Here is a 26,167-nt window from a genome sequence, read left to right as displayed (position 1 = left end):
GCAGGACTGTCCATCTACACCAAAGGAAGAAGCTAAGTGTCATCCCTGGGTCAGGCTCAAGGATTCAGAACGAAGCCTTGTCCCTGAGCCCCAGAGTCCCCATTCCAAAATGTGCCATGGAGGAATCGGCTGGAGCTGGAAGACCAAGGCGCTGGCCCCCAGCCCCCATTGCCCACACATACTACGTTGGGCCTCCTTCCCCTGCTCTTTTCTTCCCACAGCAGAGGCCCAGACTGCAGACACTGTCACTGCACCCCCGGCTCCACGGCTCCACATCGGGAGAAGGGAGCTGAATATTCAGTATCTGGGGAGACAATAAAAATCCCAGGAAGAACCTGGCTAAGGCAATTACCTCTGCATAAATGCATATATTATTCATCCGTGGCTTTGAATATATAAATAATACTGATACAATTTGCATGCGTTAAAAGGAGATGTAATTACCCACTGATGCCTGTGAGCGCCTAGTACCCGCTGGCCACATCCTGGGTCTGCTGCCCCGCCCCTAGGAGCCCACCTTTGCCCTTTCTAGAGGGAGAATATATCACATGTGGGTTTTCTGCAGTTGTTAGGAAGCCAATCTTTGATGTCCTTGGGGCTTTGGTTGGAATGGGCTTTTTTAAAGACCCTGTGGGCTGAGGCAGCTACTCCACTCTGTTCTTAAAACTTTGGGCTATTATAATAATAATTGCTGCTTTTAAAAATCACATTTTTTGGTAACAAAAATGATGCACATTCATTGTATAAAATTTGAAAGATATGCAAAAGTTTGAAAAAGAAAAGCTCATTCACTATCTTGCTGCCCAGATGTAAGTACAGTCCATATTTGTCTGATTTCCTGCCAGTCTTCTTTTTCAATGCAGAGATAAACTTTAATTTTACAAACTCAGGATCATATTAGACATAATATTTTGTAACCTGCTTTTATCTTTTACAATATGTCATGAACAGATGAAGAAATATAAAAGACTAATAAATAAGAAAAGATGCTCAACCTCAGAGTAATTAAGGAAAATACAAATTACAATAATAGTGAGATATAAATTTTCACCTATCACATTGTTAAAGATTTCAAATAATAATACCCACTGCTAGTATCTCCATGTAGAAACAGGCTCTCTCCAACAATTCTTGCTGGCAGGAGGGTAAATTGGAACCCTTTTTGGACGGGTAATTGAACAATATGTACCAGAAGGCTTCGAAATATGCATGCCTTTGGCCTCTGAAAATCCATTTCTTAGAATTTAAATAATCACACAGATAGAAGATATAACAATGTGAATTGTAGTGTTTTATCATAACAAAAAATTAGAAACAACTTTAATAGTCCAGCACTGGGAATTACTGTAATAAGTTATGGTCTATCTACATAGCAAAATCCCATGCAGCCAATTAGAATGACAACACATACACACACACACACACACACACACACACACACACACAAATACCTTATACAATCAAGAGTAAAAAGGTGTTCGTGAAGTATTTATGCTGGGACTTCTGGCTAAACGTGGTAGGTTGAGAAAATGTTTTTATTTCTGCTTCCTCCTGACACGCCACTAAAGGGGAAGCAGAAGGAGGATGAAGAGTTTAGAAAAGCTGGAAACGATGAACGTCATGAGCAAGCATCGGCAGGGCACAGAACCCCAGAAGGATAGAGGGACTGGAACATCAGTGTCAGGCAAGACCTGAGCTCTGGAGTGTGGCACTGCTCAGAAGTGGGGCAGAGAAGGAGGGACCAGCAAAGGGGCCTGGGGAGGGGACCAGGAGAGTTCAAGGAAAAGAAAGTGTCTCAAGGAGCAGAAAGTGACCAATTGTGGCATATGCTGCTGAGATGTCACATAAGAGGAGGTCTGAGAATGCAGGGTTAGCTACATGGCAGTTGTCAGTGAACCTGAAGAGAATCATTTCAGTGGAGCGGCTGAAGTGGAGGCCAGATGAGAGGGAGTTCAAGGGAGAACAGGAGGGGAGGAACTAGAGCAGGCATTCAGACCAGCCCTGCCCAATACAGGCAGGGTGCAAGCTACATATGTAATGTTAAACTTCTTAGTAGCCACAAGTAAAAAAGGAAGAAATGGGTGAGATTAATTTTATTAATAGATTTTATCAAACCCAATAGATAGTAAATATTATCCCTTCCACATGTCACCAATACACAAATTACTGAGATCTTTTGTATTCTTTTTCGAACCGAGTCTTTGAGAGCTGTTGTGTATTTTACCTTTACAACACATCTCAGTTTGGCTGGCCACGCTGCCAGTACGCTATAGCCCAGGGGAGGGTGAGAGAGAGGCCCCATGCTGCAAGCACGTAAAACCAAAGCTTTTGTGCTAAACGGTGAGCTCCTGACCCCATCCAGCTGCTTCTGCCACTTACCTCCAAACACTCCAACAGCCAGGAGTCCATCCCCAGAAGGAGATGGGAAGAGATTTTTTTTAGTTTGTTTGGGTTTGGTTTCGGTTTGCTTTTTTTGCTTCTGAGAAATGTTAAGGTCCTAAAGAAAAGATTTATGGATACTAACATTTGGGAGTACCCAGTGAAAGGGCCAAAGCCCCATCTGGTCACGCCTGGTGAAGTCTACCAGTTGACAGGCTTCATCTATGCACACAGGCCTTCTAAACCATTTTGTAAAGCCCTACTCTTAAAAATGGATGATTAAAAGGCTCCAAACATCACCTTCTGGTATTTGATATGGTAGACAGTCCTCACTGTGAGACACAGAGGCCCAAAACAACAGAAACAGAGGGATCAGAGGCAATGCGGGAAGCAGAAGGAAACTTAAAAAAACAATCATTAAACTCCTCAGACGGATGAGAGAAGATACTGCAGCCACGAACTATATACTTGTAAGAGGAAAAAAGGGAAAAGACAGAGCTCTGCCACATGCTGGAATTTAAAACATGATAACAGAAATTTAAAAATTAAATAGAAGAATTCAAAGAAAACATTGAAGAAATGTCCCAGGTAGGTGCTCCCCTCCCCCAAGAGGCAGGGGGAGAAAAAAAGAAGGGAAAAAAGATAGAAAACTTGGAGAATCAGTTGAGGATATTCAACATCTCACTAAGAGGAGTTCCAAAAAGGGAAATTAGAGCACCCAGCAGGGAGGAAATCATCGAAGAAACAACAGAAGAGAAGGTCCTGGAATTAAGGACGAGAGTTCCCAAACTGAAAGGTCCACTGAGGATCCGGAGCAGTGAATGAAAAAGCCCCACCCCCATCTCTGTGAAATTTCAGAGCATGAGGCCCCAAAAAATCAACCCAAACTTCCATAAAGGGAAAAAAACCAGTCACACACCAAGAACGGCATCCAAGTTCTCAACGGTAACAGTGAAACTGGAAAACGATGGAGCGAATGTCATCGTAGTTCGGGGGGAAGATGATTTTTAATTTGGAAGTCAGGATGCAGCCTGAATAGTAACCAACTGTGAGAGGACTAGAACACATTCAGAAAGGGGAAGTCTTCTCGTACATCATTTTCGGGGAGTTCTTGGTGGACTCTATGAAGTGGAGTAGGGAAGGAAGAGGGAGCCTCAGAGTCTGAGAACAGAGAGGCCAAGGAACTGACCTGAACAGCAGGCCCCAAAGCAGGAATTCCCACACAAAGAGCTGGCAGAACACCTGCTGTGTTCACCCATGTGAAAAAGGATGTCCAACAGGTCTTAGATTCTTTTGAATAGTGACAGTGACATAAAACTCCCAAGTGAACTGAAAAACAAAAAACCAAAAAAACAGCCCAGCAGCTATCTCCTGCCAGTTGCATAAGAAAGGAAATCTAAGTATACACAGTGCATGCCCGGGCTTGGCAGTGAGGGCCACACTGACTGGGAGACCCTGAGCAGGGAACCCAACCGGACCCACCCAGACCTATAGAACTGTGAGCAAACACATGGGCGATGTAAGCAACTATGTCCGTGACGATGGGTCACCCGGCAATAGGAAAGCAAGACAGCTTCCAATGATAAGCATTTGTTTGGTTCATCTGTATTCAGGTCCACTAGATGGTTCCTCCAGCCTTACCTGGGCTCACTCAGGAGTCTCCGGTCAGCTGTGGGTTGGGTAGACAGCTCTGCAGACCTGGGCTGGGTTCTCTTCTAAGCTTTGGGGTCTGCTGGTTGTAGGCCCATCTTGGATGGCCTCAGCTGGGTTTCACGTCATGGCCTCTCTCAGCCTCCAGGAGGCCAGCACATTTGTTCATAGGACTGCTGGACTCGGTTCTGAGACAGAGCAGGAGCTGCCAGGCCTCTTGAGCAACTGGCTCACCATTGTTTCTGCTGCCTTTGGTTGGCTAAAGCAAGTCAAAGGGCCAGCCCACGTTCAAGGGGTAACAGACTTGTCCTCTTGACAGGAGTTTCTGCAAAGTCATGTTGCAAAGGGCATAGATACAGGAAGGTGGAAAAACTGGGCCACAATCAATCTCCCTCACTGTCATCCCTAAAAAAATCCATGTTTTGAATCTCAAGTCATCCCACTAATCTACTCTCTGCCCCAGACTGTTGCTGCAATCCACAGACGCTGTGCCACTTCTTATTCTCATTTGTGATGGTTTCAATATCCCCCCAGAAGATCCTTCTAACATCTTGGGCTCTCAGTGTCCAAGTTCTTTTCCTCCTAAGACCTCTTCCACTCTACCTCAGACACTGTACCCTATGATCATACACCAGACATCTGTATTACCAGTAGGCCACCGCCCCCTCTAATTTCCACCTTACTCTCTGCACATCACCTCTCTCTCCAGCCCATGCCTTCTCTAGTGCCTCATCCTCAACTGTCCTTCGACCCCAGAGAGACTTACAATCACTGATGCCTCCTTTTCACTGTCCTTACCTGTTCTCTTCCTTACTCAGTTTCAAATTCACAGCCAATCATTAAAATCTCTCCTTTTCTTCACCCTCCTCTCCCTTATTCCTCTCTCACACTGGGATACCCATGTGGCAAAGCCACAGCCGGGTTAAATCCAATTCCTTCCCTGCTTCCAATCAGCTCAATGTAACTGGAGAAAAATATGCAACCTGATCACTGCTCTCACTTGAAAATTATGACCGGAAGTCTCAATGGCCTTGATGTGGCCCAGCAACTGTACTGCATTTCCCCCATGCATTCCTTCTCCTACCTCCTAGACCCACCCTTTCAAAACCTTCTTCTCTATGCTCATTCCTCTGACACCTCAATCTGCCACCCTCTCCCCAGGAATCGACCACCCCACCCATCCACCCACCAGCACATGGACCCATCTACTCTCTGGCTTCCTTCCCATCACTCTAAACCAACACTTCAACCCTCCACTTGAGCATGGGATTCCACCTTTCTTGTTACACAAGGGCACTGTCCAGTAATTCTCCCCCTCTCTCCTCTATCACCAAAGTTCCCTCCCAATGGATGGCTCCCACTGTCCTATGAACGCGCCAACACTTCTCCCACCTTACAAAACACAACTCTGTATTCCGTCTGCCCCTCAACTACGGCCCTATTTCTCAACTCCTTTTTGCAGCAAAATACTCAAAAGTGTTATCATTTATACCAACTTTCTTCACTTTTCTTCCTTCCATTCTCCTAAACCCATCATTCCTTGGAAGCCACTCACACCCAACCCATCGGTGACTTCCATGCTGTTAATTCTGGGGGTTAGCTCTTGGTCCCCACTTTTCCTGGCCTCCCAGCAGCATTCGGCACAGTGGCTCAGCCACCTGGAAACACTTTCTTCTCTTGGCTTCCAGAACAGCACAGTCTCCTGGTTTTCCTCTGCCTCACAGCTGTTCACCTCTTTTATTGAACATCCTCCTAATGGCTCTTGTTCCCATCTTGTTCCCTCAACCCATTCTCCTCTTAACATCCGAACGAGACTCCCAAAGTCCAAATCTCATCCTCACAGATCTTGTAAGAGCAGACTTTCTGAAACCAGTGTATGCTTCAAATCATTTTTGTGCCATCACATGAAAAAGGTTAGTAAGAACTAAGCTGGAAAATTTTTTAAAGTGTTTTTATCAGGATGAGCTCAGGGGTGTAGTCTTATATCAGCGGCTTTCATGCTGGACAACACAGGCATAAAATGCCTAAGTCACAAAATCTTTCCTTCATAACTCTATAGATGTTGCCTCATTGTTGTCTTGTACTTAGTGGTTTAGACAGTCTGAGCAAGTCAAATTTTGCTTCTTCAGAGACAACTTTTTTGTCTGCCTATATCCCTCTGGGGCTTTATTCTTAGAATTAAACATGTCAATGCATACATCTCTTAAAACTAATTTGTACGTTTTAATCTGTGAGTTTACTACTATCTTCATTTTTGAAAAGCATTCTGCTATATCTTTATTACTTCTGATTCATTTTCCTTTCTTATTCAAGAATATTAATGCAGCAATATTTATTAAATAATTATTGATTACCAATTAACTGGGTCTCTCTTCTCTGTCATTTCTATCAGTCATTTTGAAAAATCTCTTTTCCTTTCCTTGGCTTTCAGAAGAGCTTGTCAAGTTTTCTTTGACAGGACAGGTTCAGTTTTCTGCAGTGCTGATTTTTCAAAATCATTGTTTCTAAGAATGTTGATTTTTAACTATGTGATTTTATTCTTCTGTTTATATTTCTAGATCAGATGCCACTCTATTTTTATTTCCGCTAATCTCATTGCTACATTCCTTTTCAACTCCATCCTTGATCTTATCATCTGTTTTTCTAATGTTCCCGTTTTCCTGACTTTTATTGAGAGAACAAAGCAAATACTTTCTAAAATTTACTTTTGCTTCCTGTGGCAAAATTTCTCTAAATATTTGTTCTTCCCACACAGTGTACATTTCCCAGTCTTTTTACAACCCATGCTGCCCCCACTTTCCCTGGTTATTCATCTTTACTCTTTAAACCACGGAACATGCTGGAGGCTCCTCTTTGCTTCCGCTCCAACCTCACCCAGGAAGGCTGTTGCCTATGAACAGGCCCCAGGCATCATTCTGATGGGTTCTTCTTTCTTAATTTGATCATCTAGTGTGGATGTTGTGACTTGACGAGGAATGTCCTAGTGGAACTGCCAGGTTATGAGGAAATACAACATTCCTAGACACTGAATGGTCTGTAGTTATTTCCTGATAGGAAACAATCAATGAAAACTATAATTCCCAGAATGCATCTCTCCTCTCCTCTTTCTGGTTCCATTTCTTCAAGCTTCTCAACCCCATGTGGGTGGCACCTGGCAGCGGTTCAGAGAGGTCTTAACTTGGACAGGGGAGAATAATGCAGAGGGGAGAGGGGTTCCCTGGTGGCTACTGGAAATCTTGCCCCTGGGCTGGCAGATTTTTGAACAGGAGCCCTGGTCCCAAGCACTACTGGAAATTTCCTTTTCCTTTTTTGTCTGAATTGGGAAGATAGGAGACTTTAAGCACATCTAGAAAGTCCTCTGGCTTATTTTACAAGCTGGCAGAGTCCCTGTTTTGTTCTGGGTACTCAAATCCATCTCATTTATCCAGAACAATACATTAGGTAAGTACTAATATTATCCCATTTTACAGATGAGGACAGTGTAACTCAGAGGTTACAAACACATTTCCAAGGTCACCTGGCTGGTGAGTGACAGAGCTGGGATTCAAGAGCAGGCGTATAGAACTGAATACCCATTTTTCTCTCAGTTCCTTTCTCTAACTGAAATCTATATAACATAAAATGCACCACTGAAAAGTGTATGATTTAGTGGTATTTAGTACACATAGTGTTCTTCAACCACCAACCCTATCTAGTCCCCAAACATTTTCATCACCCCAAAATAAAACCCAACCCACTAAGCAGTCACTCTTGAGTTTCTGCTGCTGGTGCTATTAATCTCTCCCTCTCAGTCATGCTGGAAACTCCATCTTTGCTGGTGGCTCTGCTGCCATCAGGGAAAGGGGAAGGTGAACATTGTCACCCCTGCCTGCCTCAGGCCCTTTCTGACACTCCCCAGCAGCCTTGGCCCAGGCCACTCACCTCACCAGCAGGACAGAAGGATCCCTGCCCCTGGGTCAGCCCTGCTCCCTGCCCAAGCCCTGCAACCCAGAACCCTTCTCCAATGCCCTGTCCTAACTGCTCAATGCCTGCATCAGGCCCAGCATTGCCCTTTCATGCAAAGCCTGGAGTCCTGATTGTGTGGAACCCAGGCCCTCTGCCCTTACCACCACCAGGGTTAAGATGAGGCGTGCAAGGCTCCACGAGGCAATGCAGCATGGGGCACAGAGGCCCCCCTTTCCAGTCCTGGCCCTCCACCCTGCCGCAGCTCAGCATCTCCCCTCCCTTCCTGACCTGTGGCCCTACAGTCCTGCATAGCCCCCTCAGGGGTTTCATTATCTGTGGGGACTCCTCTCTGCCCCACGCTATCCTGTTACTCAGAGCTCCTCAGGGCCAGTGGCTGTGAGCGCTCATTGAGCCTTACGCCCCGGCTCAACACAGCGAGCCAGAGGAATTTTGGTTGAAGTCCATCTTCCTTGAACACGTTCACTTGGCAGCAATCCATGTGTCCCTTTGCAACCCTTTGTCTTCACAGAGAGAGAGGTTTCTGGAGCCAGAACATCTTCAGTCTGACCTTGCTACAGCCAGAGAGAAACCCTGTCTGACAACCTCGCAGACAGGTCACCTGCTTGTGTCTGGATTTAGTCCACATTAATTGCCACATAGCGGCCTGAAATTAATGACAGGGAGACCCGAAGACCTCTCCCATTAGCCAGCCTTGATGGCGGCACAGCCAAGAGGCGTCTCTTTGCCCTTCCCTTCCCAGCTGAGTCAGCCGGGTCTGGAGCCCAACTTGCATTAGGGTCAGTTAGAGTCGCCATTAACAGGACTGCAGGTGGGCCAGTTCGTCCTGTCTTCGGCTGTGTCCCTTTGTGCACCTTTCCTGATGTCTCTCAGTCCCCTCCATGGAGTGCCCATGCGCCTCAGAGTTGTGAAGGCAAAAATGAGATGATAGGTGTGAGATGCCTGACTCACAGGAAACACAATAAATGCCAACTGCACTTACTTAGCCTACAAGGCATTATTTATGATTACTATTAATTACAAACTCTGCACACTGGGAGGTTACAGAATAAGAATGTCTAGATGCGTATCTACAGGGTGATGTTCCTACGGTCCATGCTCATGTCTACATCCACACGCCTTCCCTCCCTCTCTCCCTGAGTCACCCCCCATCACTGGGCATCCCCTCAGGGCTCTAGGTCTATCAGGGGAGATGTGGCCTTGATCCCTGGCGAGGTCAGCGTATGTCCCTGCGTGCCCATCTCGGTGTGTGCACAAACTGGCACAGGGCTATGGGTGCCTGTCTCCACGGGTCTGTGTGTATAGGAGTCTGCTCGGGCCTCCGTGACAAAATCCCACAGACTGAGGGGCGTAAACAACAGACATATATTTTCTCACAGTTTTGGAGGCTAAGTCCATGATCAAGGTGCCAGCAAATGTGGTTTCTGGTGAGGACTCTCTTCCTGGCTTGTAGATGGCTGCCTTCTCACTGTGTCCTCCTATGGCCTTCCCTCTGCACATGCAGACAGACAGAAATAGACAGACCAATCTCTGGTGTCTCTTCCTTTTCTTATATAAGGGCACCAGTCCTATTAGATTAGGGCCCCACCCTTATGACTTCATTTAACCTTCATTACCTCCCAAAAGGTCCAAATATAGGCACATTGGGGGTTAGGACCTTAACATATGGATTTGGGGGGCAGGGCACAATTCAGTCCATAGCAATGTAGGACGTGCGTGGGTGTGTGTGTGTACGTGTGTGTGTGTCTGCTCAACTGAATGTATGCATGTCTGTCCTGGCTTAATGCCCACATGCCTGCCCGCTCATGTGTTTGTGTGTCTCCTTGTGCAGCTGGGGGGGGGGGGGGCAGTGAGGAGCAGCACCTGCCAATCACCCCCTCCCACCTGAGGCCCAGCGCCAACAGAATCAAGTGTGGGCTCCTCTCTGCCGATCAAGATCTATAAATAAAGTTGTCTCCCTGGCATGTTCCACACCACACGCGGCTCTTTAATAAAATTGGCTGAGATTTGTGGATAAGCCTGAAGCAAAGTCAATGCTCGGTGTCAATCCCACGCTAAGAGGGGCCTTCAGGGGTCAAGCTGCTTCCTGTATATGATTCCATATCAAAGATATGTCAGCCCGGTGCTAACCAGCTCCTGGAGCGCAGGGAGACTCCGAGCTCTGACCAGGTTCACATTGGGGTCCTCTGGCTGGGGTGCCATGTAGTAAGTGGGGGTGGTGGTGTGGGGACACTGCTAGAGCCAGCCTTTCCAGGGACTCGGCTATTCCTCAGTGGCTTTGGGACTAACTCTATCTTCTCTGTCTGAGCAGCAGGAAGGAGGGAGGCAGCAGCTTCTCCCCAGCTACTCTTTAAAACCTCCATCTTTCAGGGCTAGAAGATGTTTTGAGGGGTGCAGCCAGTGTTTCCTGGGTCTCTGCTACTCCAGAGAAGTGGAAGGGAGCCTCTGCCCAAGGCCACATGCACAGTCTTACGAAGGCATGCTGGGGTCACCAGGCTTCCCCGAGCTCCCAGGTGATAGCTGGAGTAAACTGGGTGTACAGAGGAACTGAGGGATTCTGTCCACTCTAGGCCACTGGGGGAGGAAGAACATCTAATAGCCTTGCTGGCCACACTCAGTGAGGCAGAAAGAGGGGAAATCAAAAGAAGTTTGGTTTAATTAAGTATCAGGAAAGATTTATGCAACTTCCTCTCCTTGTCATAAATATTAATGAGGGCAGCCAGCAGCCGGCTCCTGCAGCATCCACTAGCCGGCTGGGGAGAGCTGAAGAGAACAGGGCTGGGGGTGAGGAGGGCAGCAGCTGCCCCTAACACACACACACACACACACACACACACACACACACACACACACGCAGATGTTGGGTGAGGTCCCTTGCCGAGCATCTGGCCACTTGGCCAGGAGGTCCAGGAACAGAGCCAGCCCCTTCTTGCCCCCAGTCAGGCTGGATTTGGGGGCAGGGTCCCCCTCAGCCAGCCTTGCCCTCCGCTCTCTTGTGGTCAAGTCAGCTCTGGCCTGAGTGGAGGCATGAGTGTGACAGTGAGTGATGGGGTGACCAAGGGCAGCATTCCAGGCTCAGGGGGTCTGGGAGTGGAATGGAGGACAGTGTTCACTTCCCAAAGTGGGAGCTCGGTGCTGAGGAAGCTACCTACCAACCTGGTAAGGGTGGTTTGCGTCCTCTCATTCAGCAGATCTTAATTCACATATTCCTAATTCAGTACACCAGATCCAGCTTTCCCTACATTCTATTGGCCAAAGCGAGTTTCAAGGCAACTTGGATTCAAAGAGTAGGAAACAGAGCCACCTCCTGATGGGAGTAGCTGCGGAGCCAAAGGGTGTGGACATAGTGAGGGATGAAGAAGAACTGGGGGCATTTTCCCAAACTCACTAAACCTCACTCTCTAAAGCTCCAGACTTTCCAGACCCCACTCTGGCCAGAGGGCTTTACCCACCAGGTGTCATTCCAACAAAGAGTGATTAAGCCCCCAACCTTTGGCCTGTCAACTTTCCCACATCACTATATTAGAGACTCCCACAGTCTAGTTCCTCTCTTCCCTCCAGCCTCACCCCCACTACTTGTTCCCCATTACTACCCCACCTCCGTGGACTCCTCTGAGCTGCCATGTAGACCATGGGCAAAGGGGGAGGGGTTTGGTAAATATGTGTCGACGTCCAATGCTGGGACTGGCTGGGATAGGGAAGTCAATCCCCCCTTCCTGCAATGCCAACCTACAGCTTCGGGTGACCTCCCAAAGGATTGCAGCCTCTGTGCCAGATCCACGTGGTATGTGGATCAGGGGTGGGCTAGAGATCCCTGCCAAGTCACCTACTGAACGTACCCTGGTGTGGTCAGCCAGGATAGGTACGGCCACTGCCATGCCCCAACCCAGACATGCTGTGGGGTGTGCGCCTGACCCAAACCCTTTCCGGTGTGCCAGGAACTGGGAAGAAGGCACCCCAGAACCTGTCCCTGGGAAGCAAGGAGGCCAGGCTGCGTGAGCCCAGACACCAAGACCCTGGTGAGTGCTCCAATAGCCTTTCAGACTTCACTTACAAAACACGAATGCAAAGATCAAATGATGAAGAATTTCAAGACAGCAACACAGTTTGGCTTAGCTGGTGCGGCGTTTCTCTCTTCTGGAATATTTTGGGGGTGGGGAAAGGAAGAGAAGCCAACACAGGTCTTTTTCCTCATGTAGCTATTATATACGTAAAGATTTTGAGGAAAAAAGTTGTCATTTAATTGGTAAGTAACGAAATAATTTTTTAAACATTACTTTATATTAAACATGCATGTGTGGGGTGCCTAGTAGCTCAGTTGGTTAGGCGTCCAACTCCTGATTTCAGCTCAGGTCATGACCTCGGGGCTGTGAGATTGAGCCCCCGTGTAGGGCTCCACGCTGAGCATGGAGCCTGCTTAGGATTCTCTCCCTCCAACCCTCCTTCCCCCCACAACCCATTCATGTGCATGCTTTCTAAAACTGTGTGTGTGTGTATTTAAACGTAGAAATAGATAAAACAGAATGCAAAATGTGCAAGACATTTTAGAAACAAATAATAAATATTCTCTTGCTTCCAAGAGGCCACTTTAGGCTATGCTCCCCACTTTTTGGGAATATTTTCTATTCTCTTGCATTTAAGGGCCACTTTGATGGAAACGTTTAACCCACCCACCTAGTGTTTCATTAGAGTCAGGCAGACCTCGGTTCAAGTTCCTGATCACCTCTCTGAACCTTACTGTTTTCATCTATGGAATAAAGTACAATTCAATTTCGATTCCAATCACAAGATTATAAAGTGACTTTACAGGGCCACATGGGTAGCTCAGTCGGTTGAGCATCTGACTTGACTTTGGCTCAGGTCGTGATCTCAGAGTCATGAAATCAAGCCCTGCACCTGGCTCTGCACTGGGCATGGAGTGTGCTTGGGATTTTTTCTCCTTCTCCCCCTGCCACTCCCCCACCCCTGCTCACATGCACACCTGTGCACTCTCTCTCTCAAAAAAACAAAAAATATAAAGTGACTTTACAATGGGGCTGTGTTTCATTCATCTTTGTATCCTTTGCACCAATCATGGTGCCTGGCACACAGTAGATGCTCAATCAACAACTGTTGAATAAAATTAAGCTAAAATCTGGCTAGTATCTCTGAAGAATAAATTCCTAAAAGTGAAATTTCTAGGTCAAAGGGTATGCACTTTCTAAAAAACATATTTTCATTTTTACTTTAGAGCAGTTTTAGGTTTACACCAAAATTGAAAGGAAGGTACACATAAGCCCTGCCCTCACACATGCATAATCTTCCCCATTATCAACATTCTCCACCAGAGTGATACATCTGTGACCACTGGTGAACCTACACTGATGCGTTATAATCACCCAGTCCGCGGCTTACATTAGAGTTCACTCCTGGTATTGTACACTCTATGCCTTTGGATACATGTCATTATACATCATTACAGTATCACACAGAGCATTTCCACTGCCCTACAAATCCTCTATGCTCTGTTAATCCACCCCTCAATCCCAACTCCTGACAAGCACTGATCTTTTTACTATCTCCATAAGTTCTGCCTGTTCCAGAATGTCATAGAGTTGGAATCACATAGTACGTAGCTTTCTCAGATGGCCTTCTTTCCCTTCATAGTGTACGCACTTGAGTTTCCTCCAAGCCTTTTCATGGCTTGATACTGCATTTCTTTTTATCACTGAATAACAGTTCATTGTCTGGATGGGCCACTATTTATTTATCCATTCACCTACTGACGGACAAATCTTGGTTGCTTCTGGGTTTTAGAAATGACGAATAAAGCTGCTATAAACATCCATGTGCAGGTGTTTGTGCAAACATGCGTTTTCAACTCCTCTGGGTAAATACCAAGGAGTGTGACTGCTGGATCATATGGTAAGGGTATGTTTAGTTTTGTAAGAAACCGCCAAACTGTCTTCCAGAGTGGTTGCACCATTTTGCATTCCCACCAGCCATGACTGAGACTTCCCGCTGCTCCACACCCTCACCAGCACTTGGGAGTTGCCCGTATTCCGGATTTTGGCCATGCTAGTCGGTGTTTAGTGGTAGCTCACTGTTAATTTGTACTCCCCTGATGATATAGGATGTGAAACAGGTACGTACATTTCTTACTTTGAAAGATTTTGCCAAGTTACTTCCCACAGATATTTTATGTATTCACTGCCCTCTCACACTCATCTTGTGTTATCAAGATGCTGTTGTCTGACATTCTGATAGATGAAAAATGGTATGCAATCATAGATTTTTATTTCTGTTATGAGTAGGATTGAGCATCTTTTCATTTGTTTAAGAACCATTTGAATTTGTCTTTTTAGAGCTGCCTCTAACATCTCTTTTCCCTTAGTGCTTCTGGTCCATCACTGGGTTTTTAAAAGCTTATCTGTAGGCATTCTTTATGCTAAAGAAACTAATTGTTTATTGATCTATGTGTAGCAAATACTTATCTGTATATTGTCCCCTCATGCTGTATTTGTCTGGCACATTAAAAATTATTTTATTTCAATTTAACAACTTTTTTAATGGTTTCTGGGTTTTATGTCTTTAGAAAACTCTCTCATGATAAGATTATTTTTTAATCTCAATTTTTATAATATCTTTAGAGTTTTTCAACTTTTTATATTTAAACATTTGAGCTGCATGGAATCTATTGGCATGGAATCTATTGGAATCTTGATGTAAGGAGTGAGGTAGGGATCCAAGTTAACTTTTTTTCAGATGGTTGCTCAGTTATCCCAATACTATTTATTAAATAACCCATCCTAAGAAATGTTGCCTTTATCATATGCTAAATTCTCATGGAGAGGGAGAGATGTGAATGGAGGGAGTCACAGCTTACCAGAGCAGAGACTCACAAATGGAAACAGCAGCAGGAACCAGTGCCAAGGTAAGAAAACATGAGCTGTAATTAACCAATTGCTGGAGGCTCAGTGTGAACAAGTCTGAGAGTTAAAAACTCCAGGAAAACCCAGTCATAGGGCCCCCACACCACTTTTGTTGACTCCAGCAGGTCAACCAGTGTCTCACAGTAAATATCAGAGAAAAAAATCCCCTCCTGCTTCTGGCAGGAAAAGGAGAAAAGGAACCATTCTGAAATATGCCAGAGTATTCTGATCTTCTTAACAAGGGCTGCCCTTGGGAGAAGTAAGTTAACCAGAACTCAACTGATCTGGGGGAAGGGCAATACCCAAGTCTTTAGCCATCCTGTCTCATCCAAACAGGAGGGAAAAGAACTGAGAAACATTTGTGAAGTTTAGAGTCCAAAGGCACAGGTTCTCTAAAAGGTTGAGATCCAATTATAGGGCTATAGAACGCTTTCCCTTCCTTCCACACCTCACCACAACATTACTAAAAGCCTATCCACAGCAGTTTCTTTTATCAAATACAACATGTCTAGCTATCAAGAAAAAAACCACAAGGCATACTAAAAGACAAAAAACACAACTTGAAGAAATACAGCAAGCATCAGAACTAGACATGACAGGAATGTTGGGATCATCAGACCAGGAATCTAAAACAACTATGATTAATAAGTTAAGGGCTCCTGGGGCACCTGGGTGGCTCAGTCAGTTAAGCACCCGACTCTTGATTTAGGCTCAGGTCTTGATCCCAGGGTGGTGAGATCAAGCCCTGCATTGGGCTCCACACTCAGCAGAGAGTCTGCTTGCGGTTCTCTCTTCCCCTCTCCTTCTGCCCCTCCTCCTGCTCATGCTCACTCTCTCTCTAAAATAAATAAATCTTTTTTAAAAATATGCTAAGGGTTCTAATGTGTAAAACCAACAGCACATAACAATAACAATGTAAGCAGAGAGATGAAAATCTAAGAAAGAATCAAAAAGAAATGTAGAAATCAAAAACACTATAACAGAAATGAAGAGTGCCTTTGATGGGCTTGTTAGTAGACTGCACACAGCTGAGAAGAGAGTCTCTAAGCTTGAGGATATATAAACAGCAACCTCCAAAACTGAAAAGCAAAGAGAACAAAGATTGAAAAAACAAGATAGAATATCCAAGGAATTTGAGGCAACCACAAATGGTAAAACAGGCATAATGAGAATATCAGACAAAAAGAAAGAAAGGAACAGAAGAAATATTTGAAATAATAATGACTGAGACTTTCCCAAATTAATTTCAAGTACCAAACCACAGATTCAGGGAGCTTAGAGAACACCAAGTATGATAAATAGCAAAAAACTATACCTAGGAATATTACTTTCAAACTGCAGAAAAATCAAAGATAAAAAGAAATCCTAAAAGATACTGGCCGAGAAGGGGGTGGGTAACACTTCCCGAAACTATGGAGCAACAAAGAATTACATCTGACTTCTCAGAAACCATTCCAGAAAGAGACTACAGTGAAATGTTTAAAGTGCTAATAGGGGAAAAAAATCACCAACACAGAATTACATACCCAGTGAAATTATACTTTAAAAGTGAGAAAGAAATACTTTCTCAGACAACCAAAAATTGAGGGAATCTACTGCCAGTGACATGTCTTGTAAGAAATGGTAAAAGAAGTTCTTTAGAGAGAAGGAAAATAATATAGGCCAGAAAAGGTGGGGAGTTACCTCATGCATCAGTCAGCTATTGCCACGATAATGCTATGGAACAAACCACCTCCAAACTACATGGATTAAAACTGCAATCAATCATCCCGACTGATTCTGGGGGCCAGGACGGTGGAGTAAGAAGTCCCTAAGCTCGGGGCGCCTCGGTGGCACAGCGGTTAAAGCGTCTGCCTTCGGCTCAGGGCATGGTCCTGGCATTGCGGGATCGAGCCCCACATCAGGCTCTTCTGCTATGAGCCTGCTTCTTTCTCTCCCGCTCCCCCTGCTTGTGTTCCCTCTCTCGCTGGCTGTCTCTATCTCTGTCGAATAAATAAATAAAATCTTTAAAAAAAAAAAAAAAGAAGTCCCTAAGCTCACACTGTCCCATGGATACAACTAGGTAACACTCACATCAGTGCACATATCCAGAACATGATCCAAAAGATTGGCAGAACAAACTCTACAACTAAAGGTAGAGAAGAGGCTACATCAAAGAGGGTGGCGAAAGTGGAAAGGGCAGAGACACGGTGGGGAACTAAAAAGACCTAGGCCACCTACGGGCAGGAGGGAGCCAAGAACTGGGAGAAGGGAGAGAAACAGATTATCATACTAGGGAGCTCTGTGCAGGGAAGGTGAATCTCCAAAATATTTGGCTTTGAAAACTAGAGGGGCTGAATTTCTTGAGTTCTCACAACCAGTGAGACTTAAAGCCTGGAATTTTAAAAATCAGCAGGCTTGGCTCTGGGAGAGCCCAGAGGGCAAGAGGAGGCTGAGTTCCTGCCCTTAAAAAGATAGCACATACAGGTAGAAACAGCAGTTTGAAGTGCCTCCTTGGGGCACACAGGAGGGAGAGTTATTTATGCATCTGAGAGCATGTGCCAGAAGAGAACAGTTTGCAAAGGGACTTCTCCAGGAACAAAGAAGCTGGTAGACAACATCTTCTTCTCCTGCCCCCAGCGTAACTTGCTTACACCAAGCCCTGCCTTGCTGTGCTTAGGGGGATCCACCCTTCCCAGTCACATCTGCCTCAGTCCCAGTGCTGCAGGCCCCTCCCCCAAAGACTGGCACAATCTTGCCAAAACCATGACCCATGCATTCTGTAGCTCCTCAGGGGCAGCTGTGGGACCTGTGGAAGCTCTGGGCACACAATGTTAAAACCGTAAGCCCCACCCTGGCCAAACATTGCCCATAAGAGGCAAAGAGAGCCCCTGCTGATTAGCAGACTAAAGGAAAAAGCAGCCAGGACATAGTAACAGGGCACATGCAACACACATAGGAGATACCCCTGAAGTATCAGGTTCTGTTGAACAGAGGACACTTCAGTGCAGGGCACCACTTAAGGACCTCTACTTCATAAGGCCATAATGTTCAAGAGCAGGAGATGTAGCTGACTTTCCTAACACATAGAAACAGACACAGAGTTAGACACAATGAGGAGACAGAGGACTATGTCCCAAATGAAAGAACAGGACAAAACCACAACAACAGACCTTAGCAAAGTGGATATAAATAATACGCCTGATAGAGAATTTAAAGTAATGATCCTTAAAGATACTCAATGGACTTGAAAAAAGAATGGAGGACATTAGTAAGACTCTTAACTAAGTCTCAAAACAAAAAAAGAATCAGAGAAGAATACAATAAATGGAATTAAAAATACACTAGATGCAATAAATAGGCTGGAGGAAGCAGAGGAATGAATTAGTGACCTGGAGGGCAGAGTGATGGAAAGTAAACAAAGCTGAGCAGGTAAGAGAAAAGAAATTATGCAAAATGAGAACAGACTTAGAGAGTTCAGTGATTCCATCAAGGGAATCCAGGAGAAGAGAAAGAAAAGGGTGCAGAAAATTTATTTGAAAAAAATAACAGCTGAAAACTTCCCTAATCTGGAGAAGGGAACAGATATCCAGACCCAGGAGGCATAGAGATCCCCCAAATATATCAACCCAAAGTCCACCCCAAGACACATGTGATTACAATGGCAAAAAGTAGTGATAAAGAGAGAATTATAAGAGAAGCTAAAGAAAAGACAGTTACATACAAAGGAAACTCCATAAGGCTATCAGCAGATTTTTCAGCAGAAACTCTACAAGCTAGAGGGAGTGACATGATATAGTCAAAGTGCTGTAGGAAAAAAATCTACAGCCACAAATACTCTATCAAGCAAGGCTATGACTCAGAACAGAAGGAGAAATAAAGAGTTCCCCAGACAAACAAAAGCTAAAGGAGTTCATGGCCACTAAACCAGCCCTACAAGAAATGTTAAGGGGAATTCTTTGAGTGGAAAGGAAAAACCATAAGAGTAAGAAGAAAAAAAAAAAAGAGTAAGAAAAATAGGAAACATAAAAGCAGTAAAAATAAGTATATCTGTAAAAAGTGGTCAAGAAACTCACAAAATAAAAGGATGTAAAGTATGACACCATACACCAAAAAATGGGGGAGAGGAGCAAAGAATGGGCTCAAATCCAAGTAAGCTTCAAGTTAATACAAACTGCTATATGCAGAAGATGTTATACACAAACATAATGGTAGCCACAAATCAAAAACCAGTAATAGATATGCAAAGAATACAGAGAATGGAATCCAAATACATCATGAAAGAAAGCCAGCAAACCATAAAAGAGAGCAAGAAAAGGATCAGAGAGGAATTACAAAAACAACCACAAAACAGTAACAAAATGGCAATAAATACATACTTATTAACAATTACTTCAAACGTAAATGGACTAAATGCTCCAACCAAAAGACCTAGGGTGACAGAATGAATAAAAAAGAACAAGACCCATCTATCTGCTGCCTACAAGAGACTCATTTCAGACCTAAAGACATGCAGACTGAGAGGATGGAGAAATATTTATCATATAAATGGATATCAAAAGAAAGCCAAAGTAGCAATAATTATGTAAGATAAAATAGACTTTAAAACAAAGACTGTAACAAGAGACAAAGAAGGACACTATATAATATTAAAGGGGATAATCCAACAAGAAGATATAACAATTGTAAATGTTTATGCAGCCAACATGGGAGCACCCATATACATAAAACGGGTAATAAGAAACATAAAGGAACTAATTAATAGTAATACAATAGTAGTAGAGAACTTTAACACCACATTTACACTAATGGATAGGTCATCCAAACAGAAAATCAACAAGGAAACAGTGACTCTGACACACTAGACCAGATGGATTTAACAGATACATTCAGAACATTCCATTCTAAAACAGCAGAATATACATTCCAGAAAAAAACAACACACACAAAAAAGATAACTACAGGCCAATTTCTCTGATGAACATAAACCAAAAATTCTCAACAAAATATTGGCAAACCAAATCCAAAAATACATTTAAAAAAATTATTCACCACAATCAGATGGGTTTTATTCCTGGGATGCACGGGTGGCTCAATATTCACAAATCAATCAACGTGATATATCACATCAGTAAGAGAAAGGATAAAAACCATATGATTATTTCAATAGATGCAGAAAAAGCAACTGACAAAGTACAACATCCATTCATGATAAAAATCCTCAACAAAGCAGACTTAGAGGGAACATTCCTCAACATAGTTAGGGCTTTAAATGAAAAACTCACACCTGGGGCACCTGGTTGGCTCAGGTGGTTAAATGTCCGACTCTTGATTTTGGCTCAGATCCTGATCTCAAGGTCATGAGACAGAGCCCTGTATCAAGCTCCACACTCAGCCTGGAGTGGGCTTATCCCTCTCCCTCTGCTCCTTCACCCACTAGCACTCTCTCTCTAATAAATGAATGAATAAAATCTTTAAAAAAGAAAAACCCACACTAAGATCATACTCAATGGGGGGGGGGGGACTGAGAACTTTTCTCCTAGGGTCAGGAACAAGACAAGGATGTCCCCTCTCACCACTTTTATTCAACACAGTACTAGGAGTCCGAGCCACAGCAATCAGGCAACAAAAAGAAATAAAAGGCCTCCAAACTGGTAAGGCAGAAATAAAACTTTCACTATTTGTAGACGACATGATACTATATATAGAAAATCCTAAAGACTCCACCAAAAAACTATTAGAACTGATAAATGAATTCAGTAAGGTTGCAGGATAAAAAAAAATCAATGTATAGAAATCTGTTGCATTTCTATACATTAATAATGAAGGGGCAGAAAGAGAAATTAAGAAAACAATCCCATTTATAATTGCACCAAAAATAAGAAAACACCTAGGAATAAACTTAACTGAAGAGGTGAAAGACCTGTACTCTGAAAACTATAAAACACTGATGAAAGAAATTGAAGATACAAAGAAATGGAAGGACATTCCATGCTCATGGACTGGAAGAACAAATACTGTTAAAATGCCTATATTACCCAAAGCAATCTACAGATTAAATGCAATCTCTATCAAAATACCAACAGCATTTTTCACAGAACTAGAACAAATCCTCAAATTTGTGTGGACCACAAAAGACTCCAAATAGCCAAACCAATGTTGAAAAAGAAAAACAAAACTGGAAGTACCATAATTTCAGACTTCAAGTTACATTACAATGCTGTACTAGTAATCAAAACAGTATGATACTGGCACTAAAACAGACACATAGATCCATGGAACAGAAAAGAAAGCCCAGAAATAAACCCACAATTATATGGCTAATTCATCTTTGATAAAGGAGGCAAGAACATGCAATGGGAAAAAGACAAACTATTCAACAAATGGTGTTGGGAAAACTGGACAGCTACATGCAAAAGAATGGAACTGAACCAATTTCTTACATCATACCCAAAAATAAACTCAAAATGGATTAAGGACCTAATTTTGAGACCTGAAACCATAAAAATCCCAGAAGAGAGCACAGGCAGTAATTTCTCTGACATTGGCCATAGCAACATCTTTCTAGATATGTCTCCTGAGGCAAGGGAAACAAAATAAAAAATATACTACTGGGACTACATCAAAATAAAAAGCTTCTAGACAGCAAACAACCGACAAAACTAAAACACAACCTACTGAATGGGAGAATATATTTGCAAATGATACATCTAATAAAGGGTTTGTATTCAAAATATATAAAGACTGATACAACTCAATACAATACAAAAAACAAATAATCCGATTTAAAACGGACAGATGACCTTCTCTAAAGGAGATATACAGATGGCCAACAAACACATGAAAAGATGCTCAACATCACTCATCATAAGGGAAATGCAAATCAAAACTACAATGAGATATCACTTCACACCTGTAAGAATGGCTAAATTCAAAAACTTAAGAAACAAGTATTGGCTAGGATGTGGAGAAAAAGGAACCCTCATGCACTGTTGGTGAGAATGCAAACTGGTGCCGCCTTTGTAGAAAACAGTGTGGAGGTTCCTCAAAAAATTAAAAATAGAACTATCCTACAATCCAGTAATTGCACTACTATTTACCCAAAGAATATGAAAACACATACTCAAAAGGATAAATGTACCCTGATGTTTACTGCAGCATTATTTACTGTAGCCAAGGTGTGAAAACAGCCCAAGTGTCCATCAACTGATGAATGGATAAAGACGTGCTGTGTGTGGGGGGGGGTATGTATATGTATGTATATGTGTATATATGTATATATATAATGGAATATTAGTGTATATATATTGGTATACATATATATGTGTGTGTGTATATATATAATGGAATATTAGCCATAAAAAAGAATGAAATCTTACCATCTGCAACAACACAGATGGATTTAGAGAGTATAATGCTAAGCAAAATAAGTCAGTCAGAGAAAGACAAATACCATATGATCTCACTCATATATGGAATTTAAGAAATAAAATGAGCAAAGGAAAAAAGAGAGAGATAAACCAAGAAACGGACTCCTGGCTAAAGATGGTTATAAAGGAGAGGTGTGTGGTATGAAGGGTGATATAGGTGAAGGGGAGTAAGAGTACATTTATCTTGATGAGCACGGACTGATACATGGAACTGCGGAATCACTACATCGTACATCTGAAACTAACACAAGACTATGTTAACTACACTGGAATTAAAATTTAAAAAAAAATTTTAAGTAAAAAATAAACAAAAAGCCAACAATCATCCATTCTTGTTTACATGTCTGCAGGTCACCTGGGCACTGGCTGATCTCACTTTGGCTTGGCTGGTCTTGGGTCCAAGCTGTAGGTAGGTCCAGGTGTGTTCCAAGTGTCTCTCACCTTCTGGACCAGTAGACTAACTGGGGTATGTTTTTATCATGGTGATGGCAGAATCACATGAAGGCAAGCAAACCATACAACACATTCCAAACATCTGCTTTTAAAATATCTACTCACGTTACACTGGCCAAAGCAAGTAATATGGCTGAACCCCAGGCTAAGGGACAGGACATACACTCTTTCCCTATGAGTACATGATAAAAGTGTGGATGTCTGTCTATACTATGGAGGAGTAAAGACTTGGACCCATAATTCAATCTAATTCAATTCACATTACGTATTTCATTTTATGGAGCTAGTGGAATCTGAAGCCAATACTGAAGAGAGATAGCACAAAAATGATGTTATAGATGAACCTAACTTATGAATTTGGATGTGAAAATGCTTTAAAAATTATTCAATTAAAATAAGCAATGATATTCCTAAAATCATCTTTTACAACCAAGTATGATTTATTCCAGAATTTAAAGGATTATTTATATGTAAGAAACCCATTCATGTAATACATCCTATCAGAAGGACCAATAAAAAAAAGATATAACCTCATTGAATGCAGAAAAGACATAGAATAAAATTTGACACTCATTACTGAATTTTATAAACTCTTCAAGAACCAGGAATATTTGTTAACACAATAAAGCAAACTTATCTTAGAACAACAATAGAATGCATATATGGCACACAACTGTAAAATCAAGAGCAAAACAAGCATTACTACTTCCATTTTTATTCAACAGTTTCTCTGCTCAATGCAAAAAATATATAAACAGAGATAAGTGGTCTAACTATTAAAAAGGGGAAGATGAGATCATCATTATTTACAGATGATACAATTACATACCTAGAAAACATAAAAATATCAACTGAAAAACTCTTAGGATAAATGAGCAGTCAAATACAAGATAAATATTTGAAAATCAATGATTTTTCTATACGCTAGCCATAACCAGTTATACGATATAATAGAAAATAGATTCTATTTACAATAGCAATAAAAACATAAAATATTTAGCAGTAACCATAGAAAGAACTGTGCAGAAATTATATGTGAAGAATGCTACAAACCTTTATTCAGAGATATAGAGGATTGGAAAAAACAGAAATGTATACCATGCTCAACAGTGAAAAGATGAAATATTGTCAAGATATGAATTCTTCCCAAATTATAGGTTTAATACAGTTCCATTTGAAAGATTAAAGGGGGTGGACCAACATGATAAGTAATTCTAGAGTTCATCAGGAAGAATAATCTTTGAGCATCTATAAGATATTTTGAAAAAAGTGATGCCATGAGGGGGTACCAGCCCCACCCAATAACAAAACTTACTGCATAGTGCAATAACTTTAAGAGTGTCATTGTTACTGTATTTGACAACACACCTCAAAAGAACATGCTAAGTGAGTTGGAAACAGACTTTAGTTATAAGAACTTACACGTAAGATGGTGCATTAACATGTGAATTTCATTAACACATAAGACAAGTTGCATTTGGCTGCATGTAACAGAAACCTGACTCTTAAGGTTTTAACCACTCACTGCATGAGGGCACTGTTTTTCTTATTAAAACAAGCTGGCCACAGGTGAACAATCCCTTCATCCTCCACCAGGTCTGGAGTGTCTTTCACCCTGAGGTTGCAAAAATGGACACTCCACCTTTATTATAGATGTAACAAAGAAGGAAGAAAGGAAAGGGAAGAGGATGGGAAGAAAGGAAGGAGAGGAAAGGAAGAAGTAGCGGTATCTATACTGAGAACTCCCCCAGAAGTCTCCAGCAAACATCCACTTATATCTCACTGACCAAAAATGGGTCACACTGCCACCCCAAACTGTAAGGGGACCTGGGAGAAATACTTTTCCAAACAAAATTAAGATTCTGCTGATAAGAAATGTTAACTGTTGAAGATAAGCAGCAATGTCTGTCACAGAAAACATCTAGACCATTGTGAGATGGAAGGGCAGGAAGGAATAACTATTTGACTAATGAGGTTAGAGAAACTGCCTAATATGTTTGGTTAAAAAAAAAAACTTAAGTTAAATTTTTATCTTATACCAAATACCAATATAATGTCCATAGGATTTACAGAATTATAATTTTTTAAAGTAAGCTCTATACTCTATGTGGGACTTGAACTCATGATCCAGAGTCACATGCTCTACCAGAGCCAGCCAGGCACCCCAGATTTAGAGAATTAAAAGTAAGATAGGAAAATTAGAAGAATATATATGCAAATAAAGAGCATTTTTAACTTCACAGAAAGGAAAAGGACTTTCTAGGCCTATAAGCCAAGAAATAAGTGTCAAAGGAACACACTGAAAAATCTCACTAGTGTTGATTTAATTCTGTAAGTTAAAAATCCCATTGACAAAATTAAAAGGCAAACAACAAACTGAACAAAGAATCAGAAAGCATTATTATCCTTATTATATATTTTGGTATGGATCAATAAGGGGCAAAATCAAGGCCCCCTTATACAAAATGTTGACAAAAGACCTGAGCCAACAATTCATGAAAGAGGAGACACCGGGCACCTGGGTGGCTCAGTCAGTTGAGCAGCTGACTCTTGATTTCGGCCCAGGTCATGATCTCAGGGTCCTGGGACAGAACCCCACATCAGGCTCTGTGCTCAGTGGGGAGTCTGCTTCAGGATTCTCTCTCTCCATCTACCCCTCCCCCACACGTGCTTGCTCTCTTTCTCTCTCTCAAATGAATAAATCTTAAAAAAAAAAAAGAGGAGACACAGTTCAAAAAACATATGAAACACTGTGCTATTCTGAATAAATTGGTAACTATTCAAAAATACCAATTCATTCATTTTTTTTCTTGAAAAATATAAATCACACTTGTAGAGAACTTGGAAATGCAGAACGGCATGACGAAAACAAAAATCACTATGATTCAACAACTGAAAGATGATAGCTTTTTGGGATGTGTCATTCCACTCTGGTTTTTCCCCTCACAAATACCTTCTAATTAGTTCATTTTTCTCTATTGTCTTTGCTTCTGTTTAGTTCTTTCTCTGATTGCCTCACACTTCACTGTACTTTTGGCAGCTATTCCCCTAGCAGGGCATACTGCCGCTCCCCTCGACATTAGCCTTCCACGGGGAACAGTAAGGGGAAGTCTGGGTATCAGGTAGGCAGCGAGCAGTGTTTTCCACTGGAAGTGTGACATGGCCCTGAAGTGACTGCTAACGAGGCTCTGTGACGTAGGGAGCCCGTGACATTTGATACTTACTGCCACGGGGGCCAACGACGCTGAAACCTAGCACTTCATTGGTTTTGCTTTCATTCAGTCAGTGTAAATGGTAAAAGTAAAACCCTTGAGAATTTTGTTCCTGCTGGACTTACCCTTACACAGGTAATAAATTATAAATTTTGTACAAAATACAAAAATCAACCACCTAACAGCACTG

This window comes from Ursus arctos, unplaced genomic scaffold (genome assembly GCF_023065955.2).
Source record: "Ursus arctos isolate Adak ecotype North America unplaced genomic scaffold, UrsArc2.0 scaffold_18, whole genome shotgun sequence".
In the NCBI taxonomy this organism is placed as follows: domain Eukaryota; kingdom Metazoa; phylum Chordata; class Mammalia; order Carnivora; family Ursidae; genus Ursus; species Ursus arctos.
Note: the sequence above shows the minus strand (reverse complement) of the source record.